This window comes from Lagopus muta, chromosome Z, assembly GCF_023343835.1.
Source record: "Lagopus muta isolate bLagMut1 chromosome Z, bLagMut1 primary, whole genome shotgun sequence".
Classification (NCBI taxonomy): Eukaryota; Metazoa; Chordata; class Aves; order Galliformes; family Phasianidae; genus Lagopus; species Lagopus muta.
This window is the reverse complement of record NC_064472.1, coordinates 21,643,534-21,663,830: the sequence shown is the minus strand read 5'-3', so window position 1 is coordinate 21,663,830 and position 20,297 is coordinate 21,643,534. Positions and strand designations below refer to the sequence as shown.

General features: G+C 40.9%; 1 protein-coding gene across 11 annotated transcripts in view; it reads right to left on the bottom strand.

Moving 5' to 3' along the window:
• Window positions 1–19,492, bottom strand: part of ERBIN (erbb2 interacting protein) — a 111,463-nt gene extending 91,971 nt beyond the window's left edge. For 7 of the 11 annotated variants that reach the window (XM_048930621.1, XM_048930620.1, XM_048930624.1 and 4 more), the window contains exon 1: window positions 18,805–19,172. The gene's annotated coding sequence lies outside the window, so the exon portion shown is untranslated. Of the gene's footprint in view, window positions 1–17,017; window positions 17,963–18,804; window positions 19,174–19,294 lie in introns of those variants that run through there. The other 4 variants (XM_048930623.1, XM_048930626.1, XM_048930629.1 and 1 more) reach the window with 4 other exon arrangements.
• Window positions 19,493–20,297: the final 805 nt, after the last annotated feature.

Genomic DNA, 20,297 nt, shown 5'->3' with positions numbered 1-20,297 from the left:
TATTTCATATTACAAGAAGTTATTTTGACACATTCATTCTTCACTCATTCCAAAAATCAGTGAGAGTTTACACATCCTTGACTACTATCCTTCAAACCTTAATATATAATTTTGTTATATAGCAATTCACTTTCCTGGAAAGTAAGTGATTGACAGGAGAATTAATCAACTTGCAGATTCTGTGCAAGTGTAGGTACTTGCCAACAAGTAGCTCAACAAATTAGTTTTTTACACAACCTAAAAATAGAGAAATTTGACACTGGATCCTACTTTCTTCTCTAAATGAATAACTTCATGACAGAAAAGGAAGGAAGCCCTCCTAAATAGTGTATGTTATTGCACTCAGCTCAGCCTCATCACCGGCAGTAATTTCAGCAAGCATAACTTAATTCCTATCCAAGAGTCAAGACTGATACAAGAAAATTTATGATCTTAGCAGAAAGAGTGATTTCCATTTTGGAGATTAAAGTTAGGGATCTTAAAATATCTCTTTTCTTCCCCATCTTTTTAGATAGACACACACACCCCTCTATATTTATATATATCACAAGACAAATGTGAAGATACATATTTAGTTCACTTTTGTAAACCTTTTCTGCCCAACAGTAAGACAGAACAGATACACAGAAACCAGAGTTCAGTATTTCATGAGTATTTCATGAATCAGAGTCTCTGATTCTTCCCAAAAGAGATAAATACCAATAGGAGAGATTAGGGGGCAGTCAGAAGCAAGCAGAGACAAAAAGAATTTCATTTTCATGTTTTAAAGTGGAAAAAAACCATAAGACAGACAACTTACAAATTAGAAAAAGTGAACATAGTTAATAATATCTGCACCAAGTATTCATTTGACAGGCAAGAGTGGAGAAAATTAAGGTGTGACAGTATAAGATACACCTGCACTCAGGTTGAAAGTCATTTCCAATTCACCATGCTCTGAATTGTTACTACAGATATACTCTACAAATGGAAAATATGACAATAGTCACAACTATTTAACGCTTATTTAAAAAAAAAAAAAACAAAAAAACAAGATTCGGTTGACCTTTCAATTCATAAATAGTCCGTGAATGTGTTTCTTTTAAGATGAACTGTAGTAAATTTTGGTTTGAGATTGGGGAAAAGACTGTACCACGTGACCTTTAATTCATAAAATTAAGTTTTGGCCCCACACAACTTCATAGCTTCACAACAGTTCCTGTTAAGTATGGAAAAGATCAGCATTAGGGACCTGCCTTAAGGAAAAAAATTACCATCTCCAGTTAATGCTTAGGCTAATCCTTGTACTACACAAGTTGAGAGGGGAAAAAAAAAAAAGCATAGGCTAGAATATAGCATTCAAACTAATTCAGGACTTGATATATTCTGAGGAGTTTTTTTTCAATCCTTGCACGTTGGGGAAAATAATTTTATACTAAATGTATTTTCCTCTGATACGCAACATGACATAACAAACTTGGAGGAGTTATTTCACAGAATCATACAGTAGTTCAAGTTGGAAGGGATCTTAAAGGTCACCCAGTATGAACTCCCTTGCCATGGGCAGGGGAACTTCTACAATGTTTTCCCAGGGCCCCCTCCAAACTGGCCCTGAAGCTTCTCTGGGCAGTCTGTACCAACTCCTCACTACCCTCAGGTAATGAGCTTTCTATAATCATCTAATCTAAACCTCTCCTCTTTTAATTTGAAATTATTATCCATATCCCATCACTACACTCCCTAAAAAAATTCGATTTTTCTGGTAGTCATATTAGGTATTGGAAGACCATACTAAGGTCATTCCAGACCTCTCTCTTCTCAAGGCTGATAAACCCTAGCTCCCTCAGCCTGTGCTGCATAAGAGAGGCACTACAGCACACTGATCATCTTCATAGTCTAATCCAGAAGCACTCCAAGAGTTCCACATTCTTCTAATGCTGGAGGACCAGAGCTAAACATACTACTCCAGATGGGGTCTCATAAGAGCAGAGGAGGAAAAAAAAAAAATAAAAAAAAATAAAAAAAAATCACCTTCCTCATTCTTCTGGTCATGCTTCTTTTAATGCAGTCCAGGGTACCATTGGCTTTCTGGGCAGCAAGCACACTGCCAATTCATGTCCAATTTTTATTTATGTTTAAATCATCCAACACTTCCGAAACCTTATCATCACAGCTACAATTTATTCATTCATTACCCAATCTGAATTGATGTCTGGGATTGCCCAGACAATCCAGGTGCAGGACTATGCCCTTTGTCCTGTTCAGCTTCATGAGATTCACATGGGTCCACCTCTCAAGCCTCCCAGGGCTTCCATCCTCTGGATTGCATCCTTTCCCTCCAGTGTGTTGACAATACCACACAGCTTGGTGCAAACATACTGAAGGCTATTCAACCTCACTGTCCATGTCACCAACAAGTTAAACAGCATTAGTTCCAATACCAGCCTCGGAGGAACACCATTCGTTACTGGTCTCTACTTGGACATTGAGCCACTAACTGCAACTCTTTCAATGCGACCATCCAGCCAATTCTTTATGTACTGAGTGGTCCATTTATCAAATCAACATGTCTCCAGTTTAGAGACAAGAATGTCCTTCAGAACAGCATCAAATACTACTTGCACAAGATCAGGTAGCTCAGCTGCTCTTCTCTTATCCACCAGAGCTGTAACCCCACTGCAGAAGGTCACCAAATCTGTCAGATACGATTTGCCTTTAGTGAAGCCATGCTGGATATCCCCAGTCACCTCTTTGTTTTGCCATAGCATACTTACCAGGAGAATCTGCTCCCCAACCTTGCTCAGTAGAGATGAGAGTGACTACTCTGTTGTTGTTGTCTGGATCCTCCTTTTTCCCCTTGCCAAAAATAGGTGTTATGTGCCCCTTTTTCAGACCCTGGGAAACTCACTTAACTGCCGTAACTTTCAAATTAGATATGTGGTAGCTTAGCAACATCCTCATGAAGTTCAACAAGGCAAAGTGCAAGGTCCTACACTTAGGTCAGGGCAGTCACAAGCACAGATACACTTTGAGCAGAGAATGGCTTGTGAGGAGAAGGATTTGGGGATGCCAGTTTCCAAGTTTCCCAATGGATTACATGCACCAGTACCCTAAAGTGCCAAAAGTTTGCCCTTCTGAGCACTGGGATCCTGATTCTACTTCAAACCCATTTTATATATCTCAAGACTGAGAATTCTACTAATGCATGATCACTACAGCCCAGACTTTCTCCAATCTTGACATCCCCAGTAGGTTCTTCCACCGGGAAGCAACAGATCTGGCAATATATGTCCCCTAGCACAGTTTTCTATCACCTGTAATTTCATAGATTAAAGACTAGGATGTACAAATAAACTACTGGCATGAGAAATTGTTTTTTAGCTGCTTAGGGATATTTTCAAAACTATCCATTTGATACATTACTACTCCAGTGAGTAAGTAACAAACAGCAAAGCTTCTCCTGCAGAAGCAATTTTTGCTAATACTAGTATAAATGAAAATCAGTTCACACAAACTAGGTCAAATTTTTCTCATCTCTTTAAGAAACACAGTGTAAGGAAAAAAAACATGTAAACTTAACATTAGATCTAATGGAAAGAGTTTTACTTGCAACAATATGAAAATACTTTTCCTCCTTACAATAGAAAGGAAAGAAAAACTCACTTTTCTACATCATTGCCACTCTACTCTCCTTAGAGCATCAGATAGAAGCACATTATTGGAGTCCATGACTGAGTGAAAGAATATCCTGAATCAGCAACGGAAATTCAAAAACCAAGTCAAGTCACACTGAGTTTAATCCAAACTACAGACTTCTACAGAAAGACTAAGACTGAATTTTCCCTACTCACACTTGCCTTCCATTTAATATTGAGCTCAGACAACCAGTACAACAAGGAGGACACAAGGAAGAGACCTGTCAGCCTCACCTGAATCCTTAAGAAGGTGACAGAGAAATCACTTCTAGTCACGAGAAGGACCCAGAGAGTAGCAATCAGCGGTGCAAAGTCTAGTTTGCTGGAGGTCAGTAATGAGAAGAACACCCCAGGGATCTATAGTGAGTACAGACCTGTTTAACTTCTTCATTAACAATCTAGATGATGGGACAAAACACATCCTTGTCAAATTCATGGACAAAATGAAAGTAGGGGCTGTGGCTTACTTACTAGAGGGCCATGCAGCCAACCAGAGGGAACTCAATAGGCTAGAGAGACGGGCTGACAGGAACCTCGTGCAGTTCACCAAGGAGAAGCGCACTCTTGCATCTGGGGAGGAATAACCTTAAATTGGACTGGAAAACAGACCTGTGGAAAAGTGCCTGGAGGTCCTGGTAGACACCAAGGTCAACAAGAGTCAGTAATGTGCCATGATGCTAAAGAAGCAAACTGTATTCTTGGCTGCATTAGGCAAAGTACTGCCAGCAGATCAAGAGATGATCCTTCTCCTCCTCTCAGCACTGGGAAGGATGTATCTAGAGTGCTGTTTCCAGTTCTGGGCCACTGAGTACAAGAGAGACATGGGCATGCTGGAAATAATCCAAAAGACAGTCACATCAAGACGAAGGAAGGAAGGAATTGGAGGAATTGAGCATCTCTCCTGTTAGAGGCTGAGAGAAGGGATCTCACCAATGTCTCATCTACCTGAAGGGAAAGTGCAAATAAGATGGAGCCAGGCTCTTCACAGTGGTGTCTTGGACTGGGACAAGAAGCTGTGTGCACAAACTGGTACACAGAAGGTTCCCTCTGAGTACCAGGAAGCACTTCTGTGCTGTGCAGGTGACAGAGCACTGGCACAAGCTGCCTCTTAAGAGATCTTCAAAAGTTGCCTGAACACAAGCATGGGCACCCTGTTCTGGATGTCTCTGCTTGAGCAGTGGCTGGACGCAGAAGTCCCTGCCTATGTCGACCACTTTGTGATTCTGTAAAACATGAGTCCAATCAGTGACTGAAGCAGTAAAGGACTCTGCAAGATACTGGAGGGAACTTCTTTCTAATTAGATTGACTTGCTCACTTCCAGTGCAAAATCTCTGCACATAAAACAAGGAAACTGCAACAGGAAGAAAAGAGGAAGCATCTTGTCTCCTGTTGGAGAAAATTCAGCATATCACAGGACTATGCATTCCACACAGATTTTCCAAACTTAGACTCCTTCAAAGTAAAGGTGATAATTATTATTTTTGTTTTTACTCTGAGCATTAAAAAGATGCATCAAAACAAACATTTTGAAAAAGAGTTGTTAATGGCTTACAACAGCACAACAGCACACTCAGGTAGTAAAACTCACCGGTCAAATTTTACAATTTAGTCTGCCTTGGATTCACATGGTTGAAGTCAACCATGACAAAAAGCACCGGAGGCAACAGTTTGGAGGGAAAAAAATAAAAAATAAAAATAAAAATAGTTAACCATTCCAAATCTCAGTTCTGCAGATACTCCAGGCCACAAGAAGAAGCAAAGTTATAGTCTATGTAATGCTATGTCAGCAGTTGTACATTTGAAGGTGAGAACTGGAAGAAATACCTATAGGATCTAAGTGAAAGACAACCTTTTCGGCAAATACTGTAAATATTTTTGTGACAAAATATTAATTTTCATAAATCTAAAGTAATGCTTTATATGTTAGTAACATCTAGCTTTACATTCATTAAACAAACAAAACTATATCATACAGAAGAGACCATCCCCCCTAACATGTCAAACTGTGGCTGTTGTGGTTTTTTTTGTCTTGTTTTGTTTTTCATATAAATAAACTAGGAACTAATTCTCAAATTCAAAAGCAACCAATACCAGAAAGCACTTTATCAGTAAACGTTCCTGGTTAAGAATTTTAGCTTTTCAGGTGGTGTGGACTAATACTATATATATATATGTATATATATATAATATACTATATATATACACTATACTATACTATATAATATACTATATATATACTATATATATATATATATACTATACTATACTATAATATATATATATATATATATATATATAATATATATATATATAATATATATAATATATATATATATATATAATATAAATATAATACAAATATATAAATATAATATTAAAGCTAAAATAATCCCGTAGAAAACGAATACCAAGTTTTAATTCAAAACTTTTTTTTTTTTTTTTTTTTTTTTTTTTTTTAAATAGCGAATAGATTTGTAGAAAGAAACAAAGTTGTGAAATACACAGTTGGGCCACTGCATCTCCCATCTGTCCTATTGCCACTCCATATCAGATAGACCTACTACTTAGAGAAGGATGCAACACATTCCCAATTTTAAAAAGTGAAACAATTTATGCCATGTTAAGTCCTTGTAATAAAACAACTACTGGGGAATGTTTAGCTATTCAGATGTAAAGCAAGTCTAATAGTTTGTATGGATGAAACCAGTGTCTCTGCAGACCACATGAGATTTGAATTCAAGTTAGAATGAAATGCACACCCAACATAATTCTGATAATAAGAAACGGATAAAAATTCCACAGAACTCTCTTCTATCCTGCTTGCAAATCTACAGTCAGTCTTTGACAGCCTAAGGAGAAGGGATACTTTCAAAAGGAAAACACTAGGAAGGATGAAACAAAGCATAACAATCAAGATGCTATTATAAACCAGAACATAGAGCTGATTTGAGTTGCAAACTATCTCACAAAGGGTAAAATTCACAATAAGATAATTGTTTACTTAAGATGTTTTTAGAGAGAGAGAGACTCACTAAATATGAGAAGTTGGCTCTACATTGCTACCAATAACATATACATGTTAGTAGAAAATCTGGAGTGAACTCCAGAGGAAGAATAAATAAATCAGTGGACTCCATAGTTTTGTTTACCTATTAAAACTATAAATGATGAGAACTGAAGTTGTTCAAACAAAAAAAGGACAGAAGTAAACCATGGACCTGATGGAAAATTTCTTCATGTCATTACTTCTGATACTTTCTAAAATTCAGTAGCTACAGGACAGAGTTGCAGCCACTGATAAATATGGAGAGGAGTAGAAACAATGGAATGTATCGTGCTTGAACAGGAAAGGCTTTCCTATGCATAACAGGACCAACATTTGTTCATAAAACACAAAATTTCTTGGTTAGAATGAAGACAGCTGCCATGCTGCAGACAATTAAGGCAGAGAAAGAAGACATTTTCATTCCTATTTATGCTCTCTACAGAATCTCTCCTAGCTATACGATATATACTGATAGAGACTACTACTGTACTGAAGAGAGCTGGTGAGACCAGACAAAATAATACATCACAGTCAGGGAAAACTGGTAGAGTGGCAAAACAAATCTGAAAGCACACAAGAACTGAAATGAGGTGGACCTAAACACACAGAAGTAACTGCAGAAATTCTTATGGGCTGTACATATTGTCTCAGCACATGAACACTTTCTTGGTAGCATCATTACCATGGAAAAGCTAAAGACTTCAAGAAGCAACAGGGAATTCAAAAGAGAAACACCAACATTTCTTCCTTCAGTTCAGAACACAAGATTAGCAAGATTGCACTCCACTTCAAGACAGATCTGTTAATCTTGCATACCTACACACACATTTATACAAAAAGAATACAGAAATTATTATGGCTTCAGCTACAGCCAAGTTTTAGATGAAACTATCTCATTATTAAATGCTTGATTTAAATAAATCCATGCTTGCCACAGCTATGAAAATACTTCCTCAACTCCCTCCTCCTTCAGGGTGCTATCACAAGACAGAACAACACTGAAGACCTCATGTAAAAAATTAACTTCAGTGAATTATCTAACTGTATGACTAGTGTCAGAAGAAAAAAAAAACATTCAGAAAGTACAAACGAAACTGCTTTAAAAATACACGCTGTTTCTCTGGGTTAGTTTAAGACAGCTACAAAATTAAAGTTTTCAAATTACTTGAGAGCAGAAGCAAAATCTACAAATTTAGAGTTGGAAACTGAAACAAAGTGACCACCACCCTCTTTGCAAACAAGGAAGTAAGATACAACAAAATGCCCTCTACCATGAGTTTGCTTCTTTATCATAAAATCCTGCAATACATGGAGCTATTATTGAATGTTTTCACTTCCCATCTTGAGAACTTGCTGAAATTGCAGAGTTAGGGCAGAAGTGAAAAATTAACAGCAGGAGACATTAACAATGCTGTTTCTCTACCTGCTGTATCAAGTAAATACATACATCTCTCTTCAGAAGGTAAAGAAAAGCATGTCACCAGCCATAACAAATTAAATAAATGGTCTTATATGCCGTGCACATGCCTAAATATTCAAAAATTAAAATACTCTTTTTCATATACAACACCCCTACTGATAGCCTTTAAGTTTCCATTTCAGTATACAGCACGTGTTAATAAAAAAAGCAAAGGTATAGGGAAATGAACAGTAAAGAAAATACCAAAAGCCTAACCCAGCAATTAATACTTAATACTACTCTCAATACATACAACACTAAGTCCTTTTAACCCCTCAGTTTGTGAGGGTAGGGGAACAGATTTGAAAAGCATAGCTAACATATTCTGTTTTGCATGAGTGTGAAATTTTCATTCATTTGACATATGTTGCTTCCTGAATGAATTTAATATATTTTGGTATTCCAGCACAAAACTGCTCTCATCATATTTGGCACTTCATGTACAATGTAGCCAGGAAACCACTCCTTACACTACTCAGCCATCTGCAGCAGATAGTAAAGGTTTTTAAACAAGCAAGCTGCACTATTGTAAATATGCAGTATTTCAGTATAAAAGTTCTCATCTGTTAACTAGACTTTTCCCGCAGATAAATTCGTGAAACACATAGCAGTACAACACAAATTAACATGGTAAAGGGGAAAGAAAAAAGAAAATTTCCATCAGAAGATCGACAGTTAATTTTTTTTTTTTTTTTTTTTTTTTTTTTGGACAATGTGCAGTCTGTATATTAAAAACAAAAACCTGATGTCCTGCTTCATATGCACCCCACTCCAAAAACATAATTACCAAAACTTCTAGCTAAAATTAGGACGATCAAACAAAGGTCAGACGAACATAGTAGGCTCAAAAAAATAAGAGACTGAGAACCAGAAATCAGAGACTGGAAACATGAGAGGAAGAACTATACCAAATACCTTGAAACTAATAACAAAGCACATAAGCTGCCCAGAAAACTCCTGCACCACATCTAAACAGGTTACACAACTCAGCTGGTGGTGAAAGTAATACAAGCGGAAACCCACTCACAGAGCACAGTTTAAAAGACAGGAGTGCTTGCAGAGGCACATATTCAATCCCCATTAGGGACTGCTCTATTGCAAAAAAAAAAACGAAAACAAAAAACCAGATACTACTACAAACGCAAGTATAGATGCATTCTGAAAGACAAAATGCTGTAATGAAACGCAGTGCTTAAAGAAACAGAACATGCAAAAGGAGTTTGAGTTTTCTTTAGAACGCTCTGTCTTAAAGAATGTTTCTGTCATTATTCCGCTACCCATCTCAGCAAGTCAGTTTATTTTTTGCCTTCCCATATGTTTTTACAAAATGTTGTACTGGAAAAGCAAGTTTATATTTGCAGTTAAGCTTTAAAAAGCACTTTTTTCACTGTTTCGGTAAAGAATAGCCAGTCTATTTCAATAAAGAGAATTAAAAATAAAAATCAGTATTTTCCAGATTCAATGTACCTTCTCCTTCTAGTTTACACAATAATAATGATACATACTAGGCCAAAACCCCTCTCAGCAGCATTAGTGTCTTCGACAAACAAAAGAATGCCTGAACTTTTTTTTTCTTCTTATACATTCATACATACATATATAAATCCTCATCTATATCAATCAGCAATTACAATTTTGGTATACAAGAATTACTTTTCTTTGCCTGAGTCATGGTTCTAAATACAAGACTTATCAAGAAGCCTCCCATGTGGTGAAGCGCTATTTTTCTTGACCCGTATTTAGCTTTACTTTCAGAACTTGCAACTTCAGTTTTACCAATTTGTAATCTCTTTTCACTCCTAACACAGTAACTAAGCATGTAAGTGAAGTTATTTTTCTCTTCATGTACTGTTGTGTTATTCCATGCTAACAGACTATGATCAGACTTTAAAAAAAAAAAAAAAATCAAAAACCACAATAAGTTTTATTTTAATGCATCAGGTGTTCTGAAGATTATATAAGAAATTGTTAGAACAAAATTTAAAATATATATGTTTTCTTAAGTGGTTTCCAATGTATTTTTTGTCTCCTTAGATAGTGAGGAGGAGTAGTTTACAGTTCACAATTAAAAAAAAATAATAATTGAAGAATTATTTGGAATTTAGACAACTACACTGAAGGACAAGTTCTCTGTAACCAAATTATCAAAGTTGTTAATACAGCTTAAATAGAGAAAAAGTTTTCACCAATAAGAAAGTTTAAACAATTCATTCTTCCTTCCCATCACAGTGCAAATTACAGCCTCAAAACTTCCACTTAACTTCCCTAAATCCCATGCTTTTTTAGTAGGAGGAAAATAGTTACTTCAGTGGCACCAAAGAAATATTTTAAGAAGTAGGGCAGTGCTTTACTAATTGGCTGCTGACGTAATAAGCCTTTTTTCCTCACACTAGGAAAAAGACCTGAAGAAGACAAAGTGGAAATTCCAGAAGAATTCTTAACTGTGATTTCAAATAACTTTAATTATCCAATGGGTACCTCTCCCCTCAGACGCTTCAATGATTAAAAACAAGTTTATACAAGTTTCAGGAAAATTAATAGCATTCCCATGCTAAGGTCATTCCAAAAAAGATATTTCAAATTCAGAAGTTGAAATATAACACTATTGGTATTTAACACAAATTGAATATCTTGTTATCTATGAATCTGAAATGATTGAACACCTAATTGAATTCAGTAGCAACAGGCAGGGACTTACTACACCTGGGACAGATGGAAGTGAGTGCACTGTTTCTGAAAGTCTGGGTTACAGTTTGCTGCTTCGTGACCAGGTTTTTTGAAGTAGAGGTAAGAGAAAAGTAAGAATGAGATCTAAAAGTAACTGTGAGTAGAGATTCACTTCTCTTCCATCCTGTAATCCTGTTTTAATTCATTCTCTTTACAGGGCCATGATCTTTCCCATGAGTTGTCACAGACTGCTACTGTACAACCAGTTCAGTAACAGCAATGTCATGAAGGAATACAGAACACTGGAAATCCTGACAATGCCTCTCCTTCCTTTTTACCAGTACCGAACAGGAAAACTCCACAAAAACATTTGCCTGCTCCACCTTTCTCTAGTAAAAGCAGCACTGCAAGAAGAACACAGGAATGCCACAATCCTCAGCACCTTTGCTTTGCTTCAGTGAAGCAAGACAAAAGTGCTGCTTGAAAAGATGAGGAGCTCACTAAGATAAATACAAATGAAAAAGTAAATTTGTTTCATCTAAGACTATTAAAGGTCATTTTAATTTTATCTTGCTTTTTTAGTTTTTGTATTGTCTATGTTTTAAATTTCTTAGATGAAATTTCTGGTAAGAGACCTGAAGTATGGAAGTCTACATTAAGAATAATGCACTGGAAGAACAGGATTTTGTAACACCCACAGAAAGCTCCCTCCTATATAGAATATTGTTTCAGGAAAAAAAAAAAATCTCTTAAAATAAGATGCCAATGATGCACTGTAGTTAAACAATAGCATAGTAAAAACAGTAAAGCTCCAGTAGTTTCTCTCTCCCATGTCAGTGTTTCTGATCTTATCTATCAGAATTAGAGCCAGATGGCATGCCAAATTCAGAGGCCCAATTGATTTCCCCTTCCTGCCACATTCCCAGACAGGATGGGAACACACAGGTTTAAGCACCTTTCTCCTCTTTCCACTTACAACTGAAGCCTTAAGTTAATTTTTTCCTTCAGGAAAACAAAAAAAAACAAAAACAAAAAAAAAAAAAAAAAAAAAAAAAAAAAAAAAAAAACCACCCATACACGAACCAACAAAAATTACCTTAAAGTCAAATTTTACATTTTTTTCCAAGTACTATTTAGCATTCTTCACTCTATTCCCTGTGTCTGTAAATTCTTCCCCCAGAAAGTAATCTACTGAAAAATTCACTGGTATTTTCCTTTACTTAGAATAAATAATCCTACATAAGTTTAGTAGAGCTGAATTAAACCGTACAAACACTGGATAACTGTGACTAACTATGAGTCACAGAGATGTGAACTTAAGGAATTTTCTCTCACTAGTCAGCTCAGAAACAAAACGAAAACAAACAAACAAAAAAGCACAGCTCAGAATTTAAAGATCCATGGTTTCAGAGCTAATATCACAAATGATCATGAGAGCAGAAATCCAAAATAAGTATGCTCTCCTAGGAAGAGCTCACTACCAAGATGACCTTCCAGGTCACCATCAAGTCATTTGCCACTGCAAAAAGATATACAAGCAGCATCTTGAGAGTGTAAGATAACAGCTGTAAGCACATTCATCTTCCCTCAGCGCACCCATCCATTAGAAGAAAGGGAAAACAAGTGAATTCAACACCTGCAAGTTATACTATGTAGCACAAGTGGCTGTAGAACACTAAGGTCAGGAAGGCCCTAGGCTTTTTTCCTGTCATAATTTTCACTTTGCTTTTATTAAAAATATATACCTTGATCTTGGAAATACTTATCTAGCCAAGCTTTTCTTTTACTTGGACCGCAAGTACAGACAAGCACATGCAGATTATTAAACATAACAGAGAAAGAAATAATAATAAGAAATTAGTATAATTATTTAAGAGTTCTCTGATATCCTATTTCATATAATCTACCCCTATTCCATTTTCAGGGTTACCTGTAAATGAAGACAGAAGAACTGCAGTAATCATAGAATCACAGAATGGTTTCGGTTGGAAGGGACCTTTAAGATCACCTAGTTCCAATCCCTTGCTATAGGCAGGGACACCTCCCTCTAGACCAGGTGGCTCAAAGTCCCATCCAGCCTGGCCCTGAACTCTTCCTGGGTGGGGGCATCCAAAAGTTCTCTGGCAACATGTTCCAGGGTCTCACCACCCTCACAGTAAGGAATTTCTTCCTAATACTTAGTCTAAATCTGTCCTCTTCCAGTTTAAAAAATTTCCCTTCATCCTGTCACTACTACATGCCCTTCTAAAGAATCCCTCCCCAGCTTTCCTGTAGGCCCCCTTCAGGTACTGGAAGGCTGCTATAAGGTCTCCTTGAAGCTTTCTCTTCTCCAGTCTGAATAGTTACAGCTCTCTCAGCCTGCCTTCATAGTAGAGGTGATACAGCCCTCTCATCTTTGTGGCCCTCCTCTGGACCCCCTCCAACAGCTCCATGTCCTTCTTGTGTTGGGAACTGTATACAGCACTCCAGGTGGGGTCTCATGGGAGCAGAATAAGAGGGATAGAATCATCTTCCTCAACCTGCTGGCCACACTTTTCTTGGTGCAAACCAGGACAGTTGGCCTTCTGGGTTGCAAGCGCACATTGCTGTCTTGTGCTGAATCTTCCATCAGCCAACATACCCAAATCCTTCTTCTCAAGGCTGCTCTCAAGCCATTCTCTGCCCAGTCTCTATCTGTGCTTTGCACAAGTCCAGACAGATGACATCAGTTGCTCTTCCTTATCCATTGACGCTCTAACTCCATCATGAAAGGCCACCAAGTTTGTCAAGCATGACTTGCCTTTGATGAAGTCATGTTGGTTACCACTGATGTTAATTTTGCTGACAAATTACTGACAACTGGGATCATTTTCAGAGCTATCACTTCTTCCCTCAAAAAGATTAATTCCAAGATCACTACAGTAAAGTGCAGAGAAAAAGCAGCAGCTCTCAAAACGTTCTATTTCCTAGCAGCCTACCAGAAACATTCCAAATGAGTCTGGAAATGCTTTCCATCATCCAAACACTAAAAATTACATCCATGGCAAAAACATTCTGATTTTTGCTGAACCTGCAACTTATGTTCAAAAGAATCTGGTGCTGCATTTCAGACACTATTCAGATGTAGATCATTTTTACATCCAGTTTTCCAGAGATATAGATAGAATTTCAGATATTTTAAATTCAGCATTGATAACCAAATGTATCTGAACAAAGAGAGAAAGTCGCTGGCCACTTCACAGAATCCTTTTGAAATCAGAATTGCACTAGAAACTTTTCATGCAAGTACTCTTGTACGCTTTCGTACACTACTTTTGTACACTACATCAGAGCTTCCTCTAAGCCTAAAGCTAGCAACCAGCACAACTGAGACAAGAGGTAGACACTGAGCACAACCAGCCCACAGGAAGGCATCTACTTCAAAAACAGAATTTTACCTTCAAGAGAGCATAACACTCAACACTTCAAACAAGTAGTCCCTTCCTATCTGTTCCCAGAAATTCTGCTCACACAGCTGCAGTCTCTCCCACTGGAAGTGTGATAATGCAGAACAGTCAAACAGACATGGTTCAAGTAGTAAATTATTTATCTCTGTTTATTCCACCTTTGCAAGTTTCATGACAAAGACTACAAGACAAGAAGTGCAGGAATGTACATACTGAACTACACAAAAAGAGAACTGAACATTATGAGATCATTATAAGCTTATAACAATGTTCAGTTTTGCTCATACACCTAGTGAATTCTTAACTGACCACTCTGAGATTACCAACCTGCAATTTCTTCCAGTTGTTACTCCTGCAAAGGCGTTTACACAGAAATGAGAATTAGAATCAAAAAGTTTGCTTATAGCAGCTGCTTCGATTTGCATATATATTATAGCTTTATACTTGCAGAATTTAGAGTTACAGAGAGCTGGAGAACCCATAGCTTCATTTTAAAAAGATACAAAGATGTATAATATCATACTTAAAATTTGGGAAACTAGGCAGAAGTTGTACATTTTTGAATCATTCATCTTTGAGGTACCTTCGTTCTTACAAGGACAGATGCTGTCTTCATTATTTTAAGTAACCTTTTAGGTCTAGACCAGGCATGTTCAAAGTACAGCACAGGACATTCCAACCTGCAACTGCCACCTGAAACACACCATCACACTGGCAGCTCTGCCCCACTGAGTGGCCTGGTCCAGCCCCAGCTGCGCACTCATTGCTCACAGCAGCCAAACACCACTGTCTGGGCTGAAATCAGGGCAGAGGGAGAGTACAGGGCAGTGCTAATTCAAGTTACACCAAATAATTGTACATTCCCTGCTTCTACATCACCTTTACAGAAAATACAGACAAAATTAAACAAAGAGTAATAAGTCAATAGCTGTACTGAAATAAGTATCAGAGGGGAAAAAAAAAACCTTAAGAGCAGATGATGAAGAACATTACCAAAAAAGTAGAATAATCCCACGGTTACTACGTAAAAATACTAGCAACTTCATTACAGCAATATTTACCTCTCCTATTCTTCTTACACAGAAGATGATTTATAGATCTCTACCAAATCAGCATCCTCACTTTCAAAAATTAGTCGTTACAAAGTTATACTCGCAACACATGAACAATGAATTTTTAATCAGAAGTTAAAGCTGTATTTTAGTAGTCATCTTTTTACTAATTAAAAATCTCACAGAAAAATAAAAATGAAAGAAACCAAGTACACCAAGTCCAGTTAAGCTCTCACCTGTTTCCTCAAACCAAATAAAGCTGCCGAATAATTAATAGTTACTGAAGTACTACAGACACTGTTTTTTACTGATCTTTACACGGCAAGAGACAGTGTGCCAGCTGTGCTGACTGTGGGTTCTGCATGCCACCTTCACAGTTCGAAACTGCAGAGGCACACAGCAGCTGCTACTCAGGATGAAGAGAACAGTTAAGACTGTGGGAAACTCATGTGAAGCTCTGACCAGCCTCCTACCCCAAACACCACCAAAAATGTAGTTCTTGTCCAGAACTGGACCAGAGTCTGCCAACACAGAATTGTTCACATTACCACGACACTAGGAAAAAAAAAATCTTTATGTACTCAAAACATGAAACAAAACTCCAAATCAGTTCAACTTCTCTAAGATGTAGAAAAGTAGCTTTTACTTATAAGTGGTGTTTTGGACTTACAGGTGTTACAAAGATTCTAGGCTAGCGAACTAATAGGTTACCACAATAGTGTACTTTTTAAGCTTGAGAAAATAATGAAATCAGTAAATAGTTAATAAATAACTGATTAACAAATTATTTAAAGTTTTCATTCTGATATGAAAAGTATTGTCTGACACAGTTTTACTTTAAAAGCTAACAAATGCAAAATAGCAATGTATCTGAACCTTCATTTTCCAGATAATTCAGACTTAAATCTGTATTGACTGTTAACATCAACACCTACATGCTCACAAAATGAAACAGTTTTTGTATCCCTAAGAGCAGTTTTCCTGTCTGCCTGACCAGTTACTCATACGGAAGAGGTTAGATCTGTAAACGTCAGATGGTCTTTTAGCTTATTCCATAGGGAGAACTTTCTGAAAGATGACATATCAAGCATTTGATCTTTACATAACATTTTCCCCAGAGGATTTTCCTCTTTGTTTGTAAGCAGGAAGAATAAAAACAGAACAAAAAGCCCAAAGCAGACAGGTAATGATTCATTACACCCCAACAGGAAAGTTGAGTTGAAGAATCCTGCTCCCATCCCTTTCTATTTCTAGAACCTACTGCTAACATGGTAAGTTAAATGCATGTTACACGTGTGCGTGCCTTACCTAATGAGGATCCTCCAAGCATGGCCCTCCTCACTCAGATCGGTGATCTCTGAACCAACTCCACCAAGGACAAAGCATAAATTGGTTTTCTTACACCAGTCTACTACACCAGCCAACTTTCAGAACATCACATTTATATCAAATGTTATGTACTGTCTGACTTATTAGTAATAAAACTGCACTCATACTTTTGCTAAGACCATTCAAACAACATACAGTGGTCACTGTGGTAATCATATTCCATAGCGTGCCATATCCTGTAATTTCCACCTTGTTCACTAAACATACCTACATAAAATTACTAATGTTTACATGAGCTTAATTTAACTCATAAGCAAGGAACGGCCAGGTAAAAAGAATGTTTCCCCAAGCCATCAACACTTACCTATGAATGTGCTGCTCCAAATAATGCGAGCTGCCACGTGTATGTTTGCATCATTTTTTTCATAACACAAATACCAATGTCAGCCTAATTCAGTTGAGATGGTTGATCTCAAGGAAGAATACACTCCTTCATAACTTCTAAGCTATGTTAATGACATGAATGGTATTCTGTGATATAACGATTAGCTGTACGCAGTACTGAATTCCACTTTCATCATTAAAAAGAGCCTTATCCACAGCTACCATGGTGACAAAACACCAGCGTAAAAAGTTGCTGCTCCACTACAAGGATCTATTCTTCCCCACCGCATTGAAAAATATCAAGTGCATCATGAGGAACACAAAAGGTCTGAAAAGAAACAAAATTGCCTCCATTAGAACACAGTGGTTTACAACTAAATTTGTCATGCACTGCTACAGTATCTATCCCCCATGGAATCTCAAGTCATTACTGGGGCTAAAACACTGGCTTGGAAAGTGACCGTTCTTTGTAAAAAGATTACTCTATTTAGACTTCATTGCTTTTTTGCCAAGCACCACCCATATAAGGAAATCAAAGTTCACTGTCATTTATTCTGTCCAGCCCTTTCAGCCACCTCAGAATAACCTTTCCGCTGCTTAGAAAGGTAAGTCCATAAACAAGCCAAATCATCTACTTGTTATCAGCACCAGACGCTACTTTAAGTCAGTTAAATGCTGACATTTGTCCTCATGCTCAATCAGACCGACAGAGCTGGATTAATAACTTTGCTCATTCCCTGCTATACAAGGTGCTGTTAAAGAGCTGTGCACGTAACAGTTTCAAGTAGTGCACAGAAGTGACTGTCCAACTCTTACAAACACCAGCACGCCTGGGATACAACAAACCAGAAGCACTGCAGCTGCCAAACACACTGGCTCAGGCAAGAGAGCACTATCTAGATAAGCCAGCAGAGCTACGGCTTCCAGTTCATGCAAGCATTCCCAGTCACGAAGAGACTGACCAATAACTCCTCTGAGACATGTGAGTGAGTCCGTGGTGAGCGACGCTGGCTGCTTTCACTACATGCAACCAGCAGGCTCCCGCGACAGGAGCAGCGCAGCAATAACAAAAACCTTACACCAGAACTTCACGTTCAGCTTCCCGTCTAAGAACTTCGGATGGGACGCTTAGACTTAAAAATAATAAAGCAGCGGGGTTGCGTTCAGCCGGGGCCCGGCGGCACGCTGCTAAGCGGTCAGGGACCAGCACGCCTTTCTTCTTTCGGACGGAAGCCCTCGAGACGCGCAGAGCGAAAGGCAGCGCAGCGCGGCCGTCCCGGGGCTGGGCGGGGGCTCCTTCCTGGGGCCGCCCGGCTCCTGCCAGCACCCCGGAACAGAGCGGGCGGCGGGCACGGGGCACGCGGAGTCTCGGAATCTTCCGATTAAAGAAAAACGTTTGCCTCCTCCGGAACTTTCTAATTTGCCGAGAACTTAACCACGCTGCGATCATTCGCAAGGGCAGGACGCGCAGCACCGAGCCGACCGCCTCCAGCCCAACACCTCCCGCAAACAAAGAAACTTCTGTGCCCGCGGAGCTCGGAACTTTCCGTCTCCTCGGGCTCCCCCCGCCCGCCCCCCCCGGCGCGGCCGCTCCGTCGCTCACGCAGCGCGGCGAGACGGGGCCGCACAAAGGGCCGCGGGGCGAGGGGCCGCGCAGGCCGAAAACAGGATATCGGCACGGGGAGAGAGCGCCTTCCTGCCAATCCCCGCCTGGGCGGAGGGACGGCTCCGCCGCCGCCGACCCCGGGCCCTCTCGGTGCCGCTCACCTTGCCTCGGGCGTCCGAACCGGGTCTGGCGGCCGCGAGTTTCTCCCGACCGCGAGGGAACGTATTAAATCCAATCGGGCGTTCCGACCGCTGAACGGGGAGAGAAGGGAGGGAAGGAGGGAGGGGAGCGGGGAAGAAGGGAGGGACAGAGAGAAAAAAAACCAACAGCTTTCGACGAGACGGGGGCGGCGGCTGCAGCGCGCCGAATGCGCGAGCGTGTATGTATGTGTGTATGTGTGTGTGTATGTGTGTCTGTATGCGTGTGTCTATGCGTGTGCGCCTATATGTGTGTGCGTACGGGGGAAGGGCTCCTCCCGGCGCCGCACTCTGCCCCAAGGCAGCCCCGCCCTGCGCCGCGACCACCCAGCAGCGACGGCGCCCCCGCCCCAGTCTCGCGGTCCCTGCCTGCCCGCCCGCCCGCCCGCCGCCTCAGCCCGGGCTGCCCCGCCGCCCTCCCGCCTCCCCCAGGGCGCGACGCCGCCCGCCTCACCTGCCCGCCCGCCGCCGCCCTCTCTCCCCGCCTCCTCTCGCACGCTTCCCCCTTCTCCTCCGTTCGGCCTCCCGCCCCTCCCCGGCCTCGGCGGCGGCGGCGACGAAGCCGCGGGAACGCCCCGGGGGGTGGCGGTAAGGACGCGACAGAGGAGCGTACGAGACCGAGGCCGCCGCGCCCCTGCGGCTGCCGGCTCCGCGCACCGCCGCCCAGGACGGGGCAGAGCGGGGGGGGGAGGCACGGCGGGGGCGGGGCGAGAGCGGGGCCGGGGCCGTGGGAGGCGGTGGAGAGGGGCGGGGGTGCGGCGGGAGCGCCCACGCTGGGCTGCGGCGGGGGAGGGGCGCGCGGATCGGCCGCCGCGGCCGCCGAGCCCTACCGGCCGCCCCTCCCCCGCGCCGGCGTGGGGCTGAGAGCGGGAGGCGGCGGCGCAGCCAATCCCGGGCCAGGGGCATCGTGAGGGACGGGCCGAGGGGCCAATGACACCCCGCGGGGAGCGGGAGCGCGCCGTGGAGGAATGAGGCGTAGGGGGTGGAGGGCGCAGTATGGGCTCGGGCCGAGGCGGGGCGGGGTAAGCGGGCGCGCGGAGGCTCGCGGGGTGAGCGGGAGCTGTTCGCGGGCCGGGCCGGCTTCGTCGGCCGGTACGACCGAGAGACAAGGGCGAGAGGTGAAGGCACTAGAGAGGATGGAGACGCGCCTCGTTCCCCTGCTGTAGGAACGCATCAGTTGTTGAGACAAATTCAGTCCCGAACGGCAAATGATTTCTTGGGCATAAGCAGCTCGGCTTCTTAATCTAATAATGACAGATATTACCTTAAAATGGTGAAAATATTGATCACGAAGCAGGCTGTCTGGCATGCATGGCGGTGCTGGCTGAGGGCTCCAGAGACCAGTGGTGAAAGAGCCACGACCTGCCCCACTGCGCCGTGCACAGGCAGGTATGCTGAGGCCTGCAGTACAGGTGTATTTCTAGGTACGTCAGCCCGCTGTACAACTACATAGCCGT